Source organism: Macadamia integrifolia, chromosome 4 (assembly GCF_013358625.1).
Source record: "Macadamia integrifolia cultivar HAES 741 chromosome 4, SCU_Mint_v3, whole genome shotgun sequence".
In the NCBI taxonomy this organism is placed as follows: Eukaryota; Viridiplantae; Streptophyta; class Magnoliopsida; order Proteales; family Proteaceae; genus Macadamia; species Macadamia integrifolia.
Genome location: NC_056560.1, coordinates 31,555,142 through 31,571,841, shown reverse-complemented (window position 1 = coordinate 31,571,841; position 16,700 = coordinate 31,555,142). Strand labels below are relative to the sequence as shown.

The 16,700-nt window shown below is 37.4% G+C and overlaps 1 pseudogene; it reads left to right on the top strand.

Annotated features, from left to right (window-relative positions):
- The first annotated feature begins 9,733 nt into the window (after window positions 1-9,733).
- LOC122076398 lies at window positions 9,734-10,361 on the top strand (annotated as a pseudogene).
- The last annotated feature ends 6,339 nt before the right edge of the window (window positions 10,362-16,700 follow it).

Genomic DNA, 16,700 nt, shown 5'->3' with positions numbered 1-16,700 from the left:
GCATATCAGGTTGAGGAAAGTCTGAAACGCCCATACAATCGGAGAAATTTTGCAGATACTTTTTCTCGAGGTACTAGTTCCGTTTGGCAACAGTCTCCTACCCAAGAGAGGTCATCTAGCAAGCCACAGGCAAGTGCTACATCTATGGCTTCTTCACGACCTAGTCGGCCGTATTCTCCAGCTCGACATGTTTCTGAAATGTCATCTTCACGGCCTACTCGCCCATATTCACCCCCTCGGCGTGGTTCAGATAAACCTTCTGATTCTTCAAAATTTACAGTTCGGTGCTACTCATGCCATGGATTTGGACATATCAGTGCCCAATGTCCCAGCCGTTTGGTTGCTTTTATTGATAAGGATTCTCCTATACCATATATTCCCGAAGAGTAACTTGGTTCTGACACAGTTGATTTAAGAGAAGAGCGTGCAACAGGTGAAGTCAATGACACTCTCAGTGACGATGACCAACATCCTTTTTATGTCATTCGTCATGTGTTGACCACTCTGAAGGCCACTGAAAATGAAGATTGGCGCCGCAGTAGTATTTTTCAGACTCGTGTGAAGTGCAATGATCAGTTGCTAACCTTGGTCATTGATGGAGGCAGTTGCACTAATGTTGTCTCTGAAGACGTTGTTCGTAAGTTGGGATTGAATACAGAACCACATCCTAATCCTTACAAGGTTGCGTGGGTGAACAACACTAATCTCAAAATCACAGATAAGTGCTTAGTCACATATTCTATTGGTGGATTTAAGGATACAGTCCAATGTGATGTCCTCCCTCTGAAGGTGTGCCATATCCTTCTTGGTCGACCTTGGTTGTTTGATAAGAAAGTACAGCATTGTGGCTATGCCAATACCTATGCCTTCAAGCATGCCAACAAGACTATGAAGTTTCATCCTGCCAAAGATCTCCCTAAAATTAAGCTTAAGAAGATGGTGGGATCATTCCTCATTCAGCGTATTCCTTTAGACGGTCTCCTCGGTCCTTTCCCTAACTCGACGGAGTCGAGTTCTTTTCAGAGGAGGAGAGTTGATGCAGATACGGCTGCCCTTTCTTGGTTGGACCAGCATGACCGGCTTTGGAAGCCAAGAGCCAATAAGAACCGATCCAGCCCAGGGTTTTGGTCCAACAAGGGTTGGAAATAAAATTAGTAGTTTACTTAGTATTTTATTTCATGCTTTTAGTTTCCAGACTTGAACGTAGGAGTAGGATTTATTTCCTTGCTTTGGTTTCCTTTTTATAGTTGTTTCCTAGTTTAGGCTAGTTTCCATTCCAGTTACGTTTCTAATTTCATGTTCCTATTTTCCTATATATTAGTTGTAATCGATTGAAGTTTTAGAGAACAATTTGATTATTGAATGAACGTGGGAGTGTGATCCTCCTTTTCCCCCTCTCTACTCTGATTTCCCCTCCCTTCCCTAAGGGTTCTCCATCAGCTGCTCTAAGCATTTAGTTGCAAACTTTCTTTCATTCCAAAATCTCCCTAATAATTGGTACGTATGCCTCTCTATTTATAGAGGGGAAGTTTACAATCATACTAAGACTAGGAGCTAGTTTCCTAATAGGACTAGACACTCCTACTACAACTAAGAATTAAAACTATGGCTAAGACTTGACTTTATGGCTCCAACATAGAGTAGGACTCACTAACTAATAGTCCATATAGGACTTTACAACCAACCAATAGCCTAATGGGCCTTTATTGAATTAAATAACAACTAATTAAATTAATGAATTAAATCTCATTTTCTTACCTTCTACCTATATTTTAGGCTAATTAAAGTGGCTCATTTCAGAGAAAACTCATGGGATCAAAGGCCTAATACATATATAACACAAGCCAAGGCTTATTTGCAATAAAATAAGCCCAAGTGACTTATCTACATCACCCCCTTAAATGCCAATAACTACCACATGGCAGCTTGGATGGGGCCAAAATTTGTGAACAAGTAGATACCTAGGTCCCCTGCTCACATGTCAAGTTTCAGCCCTATCAAAGTTTGCCACGTGGCAAAACAGAACTTTGAAAATCCAGAGCTATGGGAGAGTGCACAGTAGTGATTTAAAGTATTGTAGGTCTTCATAAATATAAATAGGAACGCATGCCAAAACATGGGAGGATATTTGATTAAATTAGGCTATGAAATTAGACACATGGCTAATCCAGGCCATGAACTCTTTATCTAATGGTCTGAATAGCCACATCAGCCGTGCACGTGGAAAAATAATAGTGAGTGTATAAGAAAGGATCCTACCATGGGCATGTAGGAACAATATTCCCACATTTTTAAATACTTAAGGAAACATAGTCGAAAAGGCTACAAGTGTCTAATGAGACAACAAGCAAGACAAACCTCCTACACTAGATGTAAGGCAAGGACTGTTTTCCTGATGGTACAATAACACTACTCATGTACATTAAAAAGTCATTAGCAAAATCTGGTAATGTGACTGAGCACTTCTTGTCAGGGAAACGACCAGGCGGTTCTTTAGGAAACAATTTAAAAAGGATCCATAGAGTAAATATTATTTGGATAATGCAAGCCTATAGGATTGAAGTACCCCAGGAAAGGGACAAAGATTTTCCAGGTTAAATGAAAGCTCATTTCAATTTATTTGCCACAACAGAAAAAATGGAGATAAATGATTCCAGTCAATTCTCTATTTACTTCTCTTTAAATACTTGAGATCTCTTGGTTACTCTAATTCTCTTAAAGCAGGTTCCATGTTAGGGACTTGCATAACCAAGTAACTAAAAGAATTTATCCCCACAAAGTGAGTTTTGGCTTTCACAGCTATACCTACTACCCACCAGGATCATAATTATCTCACCCAGCTTTAATTTGAAGATGTCATAATTGCACACTAGGGCTCCTTTGCAAATTTGCACAAAATCTGAAAAGGCCAAAAATAAATAGGGCAACATATACAGCACTAAACTACAAAAAGAAAAAAAAAATGCATGACATGGTGAACTAGAACTGAACTCTCGCCATAAAACATGTAGTTTTAGGCTGTGTTTGGTAGCCAAGAGAAGAAAATAAAAGAAAAGAAAAAAGTACAAAATTTGTACTTCTTTCTTGGTTTAGGAAGTTCTCTTTGTGCTTGGTATGTCCTAAACCAAGAGAAGATTCAGTTTTTGAATTTCAAATTTTACATTGAGAATTGTGAAGTTTTCTTTTGCTTCAAAAAAAAAATCTTGCCAGAAACACAAGAAAACATGAGAAAATATAAAAAGTTTTATTCTCTTCTCTTCTAATGGTAACCAAGCATACATACTTTTTTTTTTTTCACCATTTCATTTCATTTCTTTTCCTTTCTATTCTAGATTCTTTTTTCTTCTATTTTCTTCTCTTCTCTTCTCTTGGCTACCAAACATAGCCTTAAGGAATTCAACAAGTACGTCTCTTGGGCAGGTGTTACTCCCCCCAGATCTTGATAATGATTGTGGTGAGAATAATACAATTAAGAATGACTTATGTACCAACTATTTTGTTGACATTTGGACATACAAAGGTAGATGAAAACAATAGCACAAAATTATGAATTTGTGAGATGGCGTGATATTAAACTGAAAGCAACAAAGGCCTCCCATAATCCCCTACCCTAACGAGCAAACTAGAATCAAAACGACAGGTTCCACACAGTAACTATCACACAAACAAGAACTGTGAACTGTAATTGCATTACGCAGCACCACCCCCCCCCCCAAAAAAAAATAAATAAATAAATAAAGGTTACGATTCTTATATAATCTACATGCACTCAAAAGAAATCAAAAAATAAATTGAAATTTAATCTTGTGAACATGAATCTTTAGTTCGGAATGGAAATTCTTGCGAGAAATAATGAAATTAGAAATTCAATCTATAGAACAGTAAAGTTGGACTATAAGCACAAGAATCAGATTAAAGTAAAGATTTGCTCACCAGATATCTTCGGGGAATCCGTATTTGATGAGCTCTTCATTCTCGTGCTTGTCCAAGCCCATGAAGAGGGTATAATCACCAGCTTCGGGGCGAGCTTTGAAGTAGAAAACCATCGTTACTTCTCCGAAAAATGAAAAAACGCAAGGAAAAAAAGTAGGGTTTCAAGATTGGAGACAAGGATGAAGGGGGAAAGAGAGAATCTTCTTTAGGATCACTATAAAATGTCGTAAGTATAACGCAATGGAAGAACAGGGGAAGGTAGAAAGCCGAGAAGGCGACAAATGCAAGATTGGTTCCAACTCCATCTGCCTCGGTTCATTGGCAATAAATTTAAAAGAAACGGAAAGGATCTCTCTGTTTCTCACGCAAATGCATGTCTCTTAACTCTTGACCCGTGGGCGACATGCTCTGCCCGAGTGGCTCCCAATTGTGGGATCGGTAATTGTCAAAATGGGCCGGTTTTGAACCAAAAACTTTCAAGGCCTCAATGATAAAGTCATTAAATACACAGTTTTTATCTTTACGGAGAGGTTATCCTTTTTCTATTTTTCATTAGAATCCATCAGAATTATAATGGAGCAATCTTACTATTGCATTGATGTCTATCCTCCACCGATCATTTACTTAAAAAATTAGGACAATGAATCTATGAGCAAACGAAAGGATCTGCCTCAGTTCATTGGCAATAAATTTAAAAGAAACGGAAAGGATCTCTGTTTCTCACGCAAATGTATGTCTCTTAACTCTTGACCCGTGGGCGGCATGCTCTGCCCGAGTGGCTCCCAATTGTGGGATCGGTAATTGTCAAAATGGATCGGTTTTGAACCAAAAACTTTCAAGGCCTCAATGATAAAGTCATTAAATACACAGTTTTTATCTTTACGGAGAGGTTATCCTTTTTCTATTTTTCATTAGAATCCATCAGAATTATAATGGAGCAATCTTACTATTGCATTGCTGTCTATCCTCCACCGATCATTTACTTAAAAAATTAGGACAATGAATCTATGAGCAAACGACATAATGAGTATACCAAAATAAATGGATAAAATGATATCGCAAATAAGAGGCAACAAGGTCTTTTTATTTATTTTTTTGATAGCATAAGAAGCAACAAGGTCATTTCATATGAAAGAGAGAGATAGAGAGGTGCTAGCATTCGTTGCCCCAATTCGGAGGACTTTTTCCTGAAATTTTTAAAGCCTTGTTATTAGCACTCCGTTGCATTGGTTTAGGGTGTCCGACATGGATAGGGTACTAATATGGATTGGTTGGTATAAACTTGTATCGCGCCAATATCAAAGTTAAAAATAAAATAAAATAAAAATTTGTTGATGTTACTAATTTGTATTGGTATTAGGTACTGATGAGGGTATTTATTCCCAACCACGGCACGGGCAGGGATCGTCCTAACCAATGATGCACCTCGGTCCTCCATCAGGCAGTGCTACCACCTTGGCATCCCGACAGGCCGTGCTGCCACATCGGCATCTCATCAGGCCGTGCTACCACCTCGGCCCTCCATCAGACAGTGCTACCACCTCGGCACTCCATTAGGCCATGCTACCACCTCGGCCCTCCAACAGGCCGTGCTGTCACCTCGGCCCTCCATCAGGCCGTGCTACCAGTCACCTCGGCTCGACCAACTTGTCACCTCGGCTTGGCACAGTCAAGTAAGACACTCAGAAACGTGCATGCATCCACTCCTACATTCAAGGGACATGATCCCTGATCACGGGGGCAGGACTCTATCCACTACACGTCACTTGCACCTCCGAGATCAATGGAGAATATTCCCATAATATGCCCTGGAACCTGGAATATTTCCATAATCATGGAGCCACTCCCCTCAAGGACTCTACGTCTAAACAAGACTCTCCACAAATGCCCTTTCTTCTCTCTCCATCAGCAGCCTATAAATACCAAGGTAAGCCTCCATCATAGGGGATGGATCAATCACTTCTTTTATTGGAAAAGCTCTCTTGAGCATCTACTGTGGAAAGATCTAACTTAGGCATCGGAGAGTCCCCCATCGGGTTAGCCCGGCTCTCCCCTGTCATCTCTTCTGTGTAGGTCAGCCAAAGCACTAGAAACTGCAGGGAATATCATCCAGTCAATTTTTACCGCATCAGGGCTATACAAATACCTTGAACCATGATTCATTATCCCACTCTCAAGGATAAGCATCAAAATAATAGAAATTTTTATTAGGCAAGAGCTAGTGCTCTGTCCAAAAGCATGGACCTACACTAGTGAATGGACCAACGGGACCACATGTAGAAGCATCAACATGGCACACATTATTGTCTTTCATAAGGGGGTGTGGCAGTCATTTCACACCCCATCTGTCTGGATGGAGCCCCCACACTTCCCCAGAGAAACCACTTTACTATTTTTATTCTATTTTTTAAAATTTAAAACTATATACAAATTCCAACTATTAGTCGGAGCCCAGCTTGGTCTGACCACTGTCCTAGGCTTGGGCTCAGACCATACTAGTCCTACTTCAACCGAGCCAAGGCTTAGGGCCCAGTCCGGTCCAATTGTAATCCCTAGTAGAGTTGGCTTGGGCCATGACACTCCCTTGCCTCCTAGGTTAAGTTTCCAATTGGGATCGATGAGGAAGCAAAAAGAAGAGAGCATGAATATAGTATGGGGCCCATTGGACAACTATTGGTCAAATCCTTTTTTTTTTTTTTTTGCCATATGGGGAGCAATTTTGATATGCATCAATTTAGGGGTATCCATATCTTGTATTGGAGTCTTCAAATATGATCCAAAATAATTCATATTCAATCCGTATTCAATCTTATTACATCTTCATGACTTTCTAGGTGTTGTCCGCTCGTGCCCCATATTTTATTTTGATTGTTTTATTAGGGGATTTCAAATAAGCTATGATTAAGGGTCTTAAACTTAAATAATTTTGAGTAAATTAAATAAGAGGAATTATAAGTACCTAACCCTTGTTAGTGACTGTGTATGTGAGAGGGAGAGAGCGAGAGACTAATACATAAATGGTTAAACAATTAAGTTAGAGTGGTAAGACTTTCTCATCAATACCTCATCGCCATAGCCGGTATGAAATCCTTGTCTTTTTTTTATTGGTAGAATGAATCCTTGTCCTTGCTCTCAGCTTAAGAGACGAATGAGGTGGTGAATGAGTATATCAGGTTTGTAAGGATCCACTCCACTGACCAGAGAGGTATACTGGGGAAATGAGATAGTATAGAGTGGGTGTGAGCAAGGGTGCAACAAATGAGATTAAATGGATTTACTAATTGACCATTTTCCTTTTATTCGAAGAAAAAAAAATACAACAAAAGAATCTAGAGGGGGAAAGGCGGGTAAATTCCCACCCTCTTCCTAATCATAGTCTTTTTAAAAAGAGCATTAGTCGCTATATTCTTAAGTACATACATAGGATAATCATTAGCCTTTTTTGCAACAAAAGTCGTGTTAGCCAAAAAATGATGAAGCTCAATAAGACGAGCTAAGGTAAACCAAGGATATGACAAAAAATTGTTAGGTTGCATTAGAGTATCTACACCATGCACATTACTCCTAATTTCTCAAATCTCCCACCCTTGCTTGTGATCTTCTTCTAACCCAAATAGAGTCCCAGCCGTGGCCGCTTCAATAACCTCTCTTATCATCAAATAATTAGCACAAAGGAATTACCATTATTGATTGTGAAAAATAACAACAGCCCATCCAGACATATCCCTGTCATTAGAAGGGATAGAGGTGGTTATGATGATGTATTCTATAAGTTCCATAGATCCTGGGAATATTATGGGTTCCAGGTTGTTCTTTGATATTTGGGTAATCGGTTTAATAAGATGGGTAGTGAAATTAACCCAATAGAGGATTTGATCCATGATATTCTTTGGGTCTGGTTTATCCTTTCTAGAGGTTACAAGGTTCCTATGCTTCCATAGAAAATAATATGTAATAATGAAAATTGAAAAGAAGTACTTCAAGTCACCTTATTCATCCCATGCTGTTGGAAGAGATACATTATAAGAGAAGAGAAAGAAGAAAAATTCAAACACTCGCTTTGTAGGCCCAGAGGGCCAGCCTCCCAAATTATCTTTGAAAATTCACAAGTGAGGAAAACATGTTGTATGTTCTTCGTTCCACTCGCATAAATCACAGACTGGATCAAGGTCCTTCCATTTATGCAGATAGGCTTTGGTAGGAATCCCATGGTGAGCCAAGAGCCAAAAGAACAACTTAAATTTGGGATGTATATGAAGATTTCAAAAAGACCGCCACCATTGAGAGCAAGGTAATGCGCATGCACACCTGTTATGGCAGTCATAACATTCTGTTAGTAATTTCTAGTGAAGAAAGCGAGTTGCAGTCTTAGTGGTAAGAGTGTCTGATTTAAAGAGGTGACACCACCACCTATCTTCTTCTTGAGAAAGAGGAACATCAAAGACAATGGTGGCATAGTTGGGGGGAAGAATGTTACTGGCCAAACTTCTATTCCAGGAGTTGTTAGTGATAAACATGCTGACTTTCTCAAAAAAGGAGTAAGAAATGGATGGTAGAAAAGACTCAAGCATTATGGTTTTATTCTTAAAGATTGATGAGTCATGCCAAAAGAAAGTGGTACATCCATTGCCAATTTTTTTTTAAATCAAAAGTTTAAGGGTGGGAAGAATACTTACAATTGCATTCCAGCATGGAGATCCCCTACATTTTAGAGTTTTAGGATAAAAAACTGATCTTCGGCGGAAATATTTAGCTCTTAGAGATTGAGCCCAAAGTGAATCAGAATTGGAGAGCATTCTCCATCCCAGTTTTAGTAAAAGAGCTTGGTTTTGTATTTCAAAACATTGAATACCAGTCCGCCATTCATCTTAGGTCGACAAATTCTATGCTAGCCAATCATGTGGGAGCGTCTATGTGATTCCGAATCATTATACCAGAAATGCATAAAGATATTGTCAATTTTCCTACAGATGTTCTTGGGGAATCTAAAGCACATCATTAGGTAGGAAGGAATAGAGGATAAAATCGATTGTATGAGCACAAATCTATCAGCATATGACAACATATTAGATTTCCAAATTCTAAGTTTGGACTCAATTATCTTTATGACATTCTGAAAAGAGATGGATCATCTTCTATGACAAAACATATTGGTACCTAGGTAGGAGGAAGTTGTATCCATTTCCTTGATACCAACAATTTAACATAGAGACTTCTGAGTTGCAATCTTGATATTGGAATTAAAATCTAGTACACTTTTATCAAAATTGATTGTTAGTCCAAAGAGATCAGAGAAAATATCAAGAATACACTTAACAATGCTCAGGTCCTCTTCCGTTGCTCGACAAAAAATGAATGTGTCGTCAGCAAAGAAAATGTGAGAAATTTCATAAGTGTACCTTGAAAATTTAATTCCCTTGAACAAGTTCAGAACTCTGTAGGTAGAAAGAAGCCGAGAAAGTCTTTCCATTGCAACGATAAACAAGAAAGGACTAAGTGGACAACCCTGCCGAATACCTCTTGATGCGGAGAAATGGTTTAAAGCTGAGCCAAATAGTTTGATTGAGAAAGATGTGGTTGCAATCAATTTGGAGATTAACTCCTCCCATTTGTGGCCAAAACCAAGAATTTTGAAAATGGAGAGAAGATGGATTCGGATCCTTTATAGCGCAAGAGTGCACTACATGATGTATAGCGCATCTGTAATGGCAACACGTGGATTTTTTCAAATCAACGTAAGTCAATCTTCGATGGGAGAGAGGGGTTTTTACAGATGTGTTGCAAGGGAGTGGGTTACTGACACCCTAATGTGCTCGCCGACTGCATCACCAACACAACCATGGCTTTGATCCTAGCGATATGTAGAAGGATTTGCGAGCATGATCCTTACGCTAGGAGTGGATATTGGGCGACCAAAGGGGATATGGAGCTAAACACCAAGTTCAACGGCGAAAGAGTCGGAATTTTGGGCTGGAAGGATCGGTTCTGCGATTGTGAGGAAAGCATAAGCCTTTGGGTCCTGCAATCCGAGAAATCGATCTCGAATGCGATAAATTACAAGCACTGTTCGAACATTGTGGATATGGTTGCTAATTGCGATGCGCGTGCTTTGATGAGTGAGATGCAACACATTGTGAACAGGGAAGTGATTGACGCAGTGGGTTCAAAGCGGAATATAATGAACATTGGGCGAGGGCACCATATCGATGAACCAGAGCTTCTGGCTACGCTAGTTGAAGGGAGATTGGGAGGGGCTGGATTGGATGTGTTCGAGAAGGAGTGTGAGGTGCCCAAAGAATGTTTAAGCTTGAGAAAGTGGTGATGTTGGGAGTAATCCTTGGAAAACTGATAAAGACATGGCCGACCTCGTGATTGCAAACTTGAAAGCTCACTTTCTGAAGAAGCCATTGTTGACATCTGTGGTCTAATTTTTTGAGAATTACTCACAAATTACTGTTCAGCCATTAAAGCTAAAACAAATCAATAATTTTATGGAGGATTCAACTCATAAACCTCTCATTTTCTGATCCAATTAGGTTTATCAAAGGACCAGATGAACACCCACCAAGAGGTCGCCTAAGAAAAATGGTGGAATTGCATAAAGAAAATAGGCTGGAATATCGCAAAAAAAGGGGTGATTCTCCTCTCTTGTACCTTGTGAGGCTGTTCTCTTAAATCCATACCCTGCAATGCATGTACAAAAATCCTTTTCTTCCCTGAGGGATCTTCACTGTTGGATTAAAATCATCCATGGGTCACCATTACAACTGGCGCCACATATCGTGTAGCACAAGGGTGCGCTACAGAGGATCCATATCCAGAGAAGATAATTCCCTTCCAGTTTGTCATAGGCTTTCACCATGTCCAATTTAATGGCCATAAATCCATTGTTACCTTTTTTCCATTTCAAAGAATGAAAGACCTCTTGTGCGAGAATTATATTGTCAGAGATCTGTCTTCTTGGCACAAAGGCAGCCTGATATGGGGAAATAAAATCTTTCAACAGTACTTTAAGCCTGATAGCACAAATTTTAGCCATAATCTTGTAAGAAACATTACACATGCTAATGGGTCAAAATTTCGAGACCACACAAGCATTGTCTTTTTTCGGGATTAGATACACAAGGGTGTGATTGGAATCAGGTGGAAGGTACCCAGAGTCAAAAAACAAGTTGACAAAATGCATTAGGTCATAAGATATAAGGTTCCAGAATTTTTGGTAAAAAATTACTTGAAATCCATTACCTCCAGGAGCCTTAAGAGGGCCAATAGAAAAGACAACATATCAACCTCCTCAAAGGGCGGGTTGTGAGTAAGAGATGAAAAGTCTATACCCTGTAATGGGGGAAAAAGACTTTCAATGGGTCAAGGGTGTTAGAAGATGTGAATAGTTGCTTCAGCAAACCAGTGAACTCATTGGCAATCAAAGCAGGATTAGACACATTAGACCCATCGACAGTTGTGATAAAAGAAATTTTCCTTTTGTGTTGATTGGCTTTATAAATTGAATGGAAAAATTTAGTATTTCTATCCCCATAAAAAAAATAGGAATGTCAAGATTTTTGAAGCCAAAAAAATTCCTCAGCAGTAAGAATCCAACCAAAAAGAGTTTCAAACCATTTTGATAGAAAACCAAAAATGATAACACCGTAGTTCACTAATTTTATTATTTTTTTATTATTATTTTTTAAATGTGAAAAACTAAGGCTTTTTTTTAGACCTAATAAGAAGGAAAAAAAAAAAAACTGATAATGGATTGAAACCAATCAGAATTATATATACCTATCAATTTCAATTTAGCTTTTGTGAATTCAACAACTTAACAGTTTGGTTTTTGATTTGATCAGCATACAAAAACTGAAAAACTTACTGAAACCGACCGCTTGACTCTTGTGAAAGTGTGGGTGTTCTGTTAAAGGCCCCAGCTCCTCTCCCTTTTATTTTTTCATTAATTGAGTATATATTTACACAAGTTATTTTTTTGTCATTTTATATGAGGTTCCATAAGCCACTAGGATAACATCCTAAGAGGGAACCAAGGGGTGGGACTGTGGGGTGTAAAAAGGGAGGGGTGAGACCCAAAGAATATAGCAATGGCAACAGGTATTGTAAATACGGAGGAAAGACTCGAACTCGAGACAAAATCCCAAGCCATTAGGCCTATTATCATGAGAATGATGCTTAAATTGGATATGAAGAAAAGAACCTTGTTCACTTGTTTTCTTTACACCGAGACATATTGATCGGATTGTGAAAAGATGCCACGTGTCTGGCTGTTAGAGAATAAAAGCAAACAAGGTTCTCATGCTTATGGGATAAATACACAAGTTGAGAGGAGTGTATTATCTTTGTGATTACTTTCATCAAGAGGCATCTTCATATCAACACCATGGTGAAAAACTTCATAATTACTCGACCCTTGTGTTCTATCATATGGATAAGAGAATATCTTCTATGTAGGTCTTTCATAAAGGAGATTAAATTGGTTGATCCTTACGAAGAGAGTTTATTGGAAAACCACTGTACTAATTAAGACTTGAAGTAAAGTGGCATGACTATACTCAAATCAGATGTCAAACTTTCCAATTCTTTAGTATATCTAGTAGGTCTGTGATCCTTGCAGCTCTACGGCAACATAATACCAAATTGAGTACTATTTTTTCTTTTTTATCATAGCCATGTGGGCCATATATAAATGATATTATTCTCTGCACTGCCGTAGGCGTGGCATGAAAAATTCCCCACACTAATATCGTAGGGAACCGTCTCTCTTTATATATATATTTTTTCAATTTAGTCTATTACATAGCTCAACAAAGTTAGATTATTCTTTTCTAATGGTGGAGACATGATGGTTCACTAGATGTTGAGAGCCTTCAAGTTTTTCTTCCTTCTCGTGTTTGTTGCTCTTTCTAATAAACTCATTCATTCACATATTCGAATGGTCAGAATCATAGTCTACAAACAACGACAGAGTTGCCACTGCAATTGAAGAAGTCGACAATGGTTTATTTACTTCCGATTGACGCAGGTATGTATGACATCCTCTTCCTCACCATCAATTTACATGCCTTTGCAATCTCTTTATTCCTCATAATCCATTTTTTCCTCACAACAATCCATCTATTTTATATTAATTCGACCCCTTTCTACAGTTGAACAATAAGTAGTCATCTTCTCCTAACCTTTTCCATTCCTTTCACAAAAGTTATGTATTATAGCGTTATCGAGATGTCTATTATTTAATATATGATATTTTTTTTTGTATAAATTTAATATATGATATTTACTTGATGAATAAGTTGATAAGTTGCCAATGTTTGGTTAGGTTAGGGTAGAAAAAAAAAACATTTTGCCAATATGTAGTAAAATTATGACTGCTATCTAAAGATGCAAACTTGATAAAAAAAAATTATCATTGTTTCATTAAAATGATAACGCATGTCGTAGGCCATTTATTTTATTTTTTATTTAAGGGGGGGGTGGAAGACGCATTTTTCTTAGTGCATGTTCCATGCCATGAAAAAGAATCACCAAGAACTAGACAGATAAAATAAAATAGTAAGTACGTGATAGTAAAATGGTCATGCTATCATGTTTAAAACCTAAAGGCACCAACAAAGAGAAAATGTGCTTCGGTATTGAAAGATCTAGGGATGAAACTGAATAAAACTTAAGAGAAATCTAGAGCTATTAAGAGAATATCATTTAGACATTTACAATAGAAAGTGTTGCCCAATCTAGGGAAGAGGAGATCCCATTTAGCGCCCAGATTAAACCTAGATAATCAGAAAATACTACTAGTTTCTAGAACCCCAAACTTCATGCGAGAAGTAAGGCAATGCATGTTCCCTCAGCTTCCATCGCAACCATTGAGATCCCTTGCTTTTTGATGATACAAGTATGGGATTGAGTTTACTGTCCAGTTGCATAATGTATGCTAGTACTAACCTCCTTATGTTTATTTCTCTCCTCTCATAATAAAGAACATATATGTCATTTTATAGGAAAAAATAAAGAATTAATCACAAAAAGATGCAAGCATACACTACGCAACCTATTAATGTTTTTTTTTTTCTCCCTACAACTATCCAACCTGCTTCTTTTTTATTTCTTTCATGAAGCTTCCATGTGAACTGTGGAACAAGGATCAAGTGACCATCTTGTGGGCATAAAGTAAAGGATCTTGGCCCTGGGCCAAAGGAGTTTCTTCACTTTCTTGGACAGTGTTGCCATTCATAGCAGTAAGGTCATTCTGCTACCTTTTTGGCCAAATAAGACGGCAAAATGTGCTTTGTATATTACTTAGGGCCCGTTTGATAACGTTTCTGCCGTTTCTGTTTCAAGAAACGGCATAAACATAAATTATCGTTTCTAGAAACAGAAACGGAATTGAAGGTGTTTGATAAGTCATGTTTTTAGAAGTCGATGGTAACCGGTGAAATAATTACCACAAGTCGTTTTCAGAAACGGCGAAACAAGTTGAACTTGTTTCGCCTGGGTCATTTCTTGAATCATAAATAAGTAAAAATTTATATTTCTATTTCTAAAAATAAGTGAAATGGAACAGTTTTATCAAACGCTTTTTGCTCCATTTCTGCTGTTTTTGGAAACAGAAATGGTAGAAACGCGTTTCTTGAAACGTTATCAAACAGGCCCTTAATTGTGTCACACATGGAAATTCTCAACCGTTTGGATAAGTTAGGAATGATTTGTTTCATAACATGTCACGTTCTAAATCCTAATTGAATAATATGCTCCCACCTCCCATTACTGGTGTTCCCCTTGCATTTATTTTTAGGTGACTATTTGCTTTCAATTGTCATCTAAAAAGTTTATTTTTTATATAAAATTTTCTATGATCATAAGAAAAATGATTCAAATCCCCTGCGACTGAAAATGAGTGTTAATGAAGATTCATCTTTTAGAAGAACTCTAATATGCACCCCAACCATCAGATACTCACTACCACTTCTTGTCTCCCCATAGATAATTTATGTGCTAAAAAAAAAAAAAAAAAAAAAAAAAAAACTAAATAAACAAAGATTAGATAGTGTCCATAACATCATTAGATATTAAATTATATTCTCTTTTTTTTTTAATGGAAGCCAATAATGAATCGAATAAAATCAATCCAAAATCAAATTGACTTAGTTAAGTTGTAGTTTAAAAAATATGCTTTTATTCACTTTCTATTTCTATATATTTATCATAAATCAAACTGAAACCGAACCAAAAAATTAAAACTGAACTAATTGAAGCTTAGGAAGGTTGGGACTATGGACGGATTTTGGATAGAAAATTGGTTGTCCTCTTCGGTTACTAACAGTTGTGAAATTGGAATCAATCCCTCATGGTGATTGATTGATAACAGTCACAAGACTGGCATGATTTATATAAATATCAATTCAATTTTACAAAGATTCCAATCGAAGAGTCTATTTAACAAAGACACAAGCCATCGCTCGATTAGGATGTTGAATTCAAGGATTGATAGCTTAGTCAAGTGTTAAGAAAGGTATAGATAAAGTTGCAAGAAAATGCCAATCCAAGGATTATACCTTGGAGCCTTGACATACAGTTCAATCTCAGCTTTGAGTCTTTGACCTTCCTTTTTATTTTTCTCTTTGTTTCATTTTCTTTTTCTTTTTTTTGGTAGATAGGGAGGGAATTAAGTAACAGCCAAGAGGCTCGAACTTGAGACCTCCTGGTAAGCATGAGTCTTTGACCTTCCTAATGATACAAACAACTGGTCTTAATGTCTTGTGCGTTGAATCGCGTGGAAGGTGCTTAGTGGGGTCTGAGGGGACAACCCTATGTTTGGAATTTAGATTTAGAGGGAGAAAGGATATGTAATATAATCCGTTATCTCTCCCTCTCTCTCTATCTCTCGCACATGTCTTTACATTAATCTATCCCCCACCTCTACCCAAATAAAAAAAAATCTAACCCCACCTCTACCCACATAAAAATTAAATGGAAAATCTTATTGTCACCAAGAGTGTGACAAATACATTGTAACCATGTGTCCTTATTTTATCTCATAGACCAATGATGTGGAAAATTCAACTGTTGGTTTAAGTGTTAAATCTACAGATTAGTAAAGTTGTGATGAAAATTACAACCTTGTGAACAAACAAAACAATGTTAGATCTCGTATATTTCAAACATCTTTTACACAAATCAATAGAATATGTATTTATTCAGTTTCATGATCGTTGAACAAGAAAGATCCCTAAATACCTTTTTTGAAAAAAAAAAAAAACATAAAATTAGGGTACAATTATAACCAAGAGAGGGAATGAAACTTTCGAGATGGATTTGAAAAAACTGACATTCATATCTAGCCACGACTTCTCTTAGCATAGCTAAGCTGGATTCGATAATATGTATTTCACACAACTTGTAAGTTGACTCGGACACCTTGGTTACAAAAAAAAAAAAAATCACACAACTCGATAGACGCATAATGATGGGGTTCAGTATAATTTAAATGTGATATAGGTTCAATTTACAAGTCAAAAAAAAAAATTTTTTTGAAATGCAAGAAACTTCACTCTTAATTTGATTTGGTTTTAAGAGGTTGGTTTTGATTTCGATTTCAATTTTAAATTGACATCTTTACCCCCAAGGGATCGTGGTCTTTCCACATCCACAAGCTTTTAACCTTATATATTGTTACAAAAAGTGATACATCGTTACAAAAATGAAATGTCACCAATGCGGTGATAACGAGTTAAACCCATAAATGAACTGTATAGTACAAG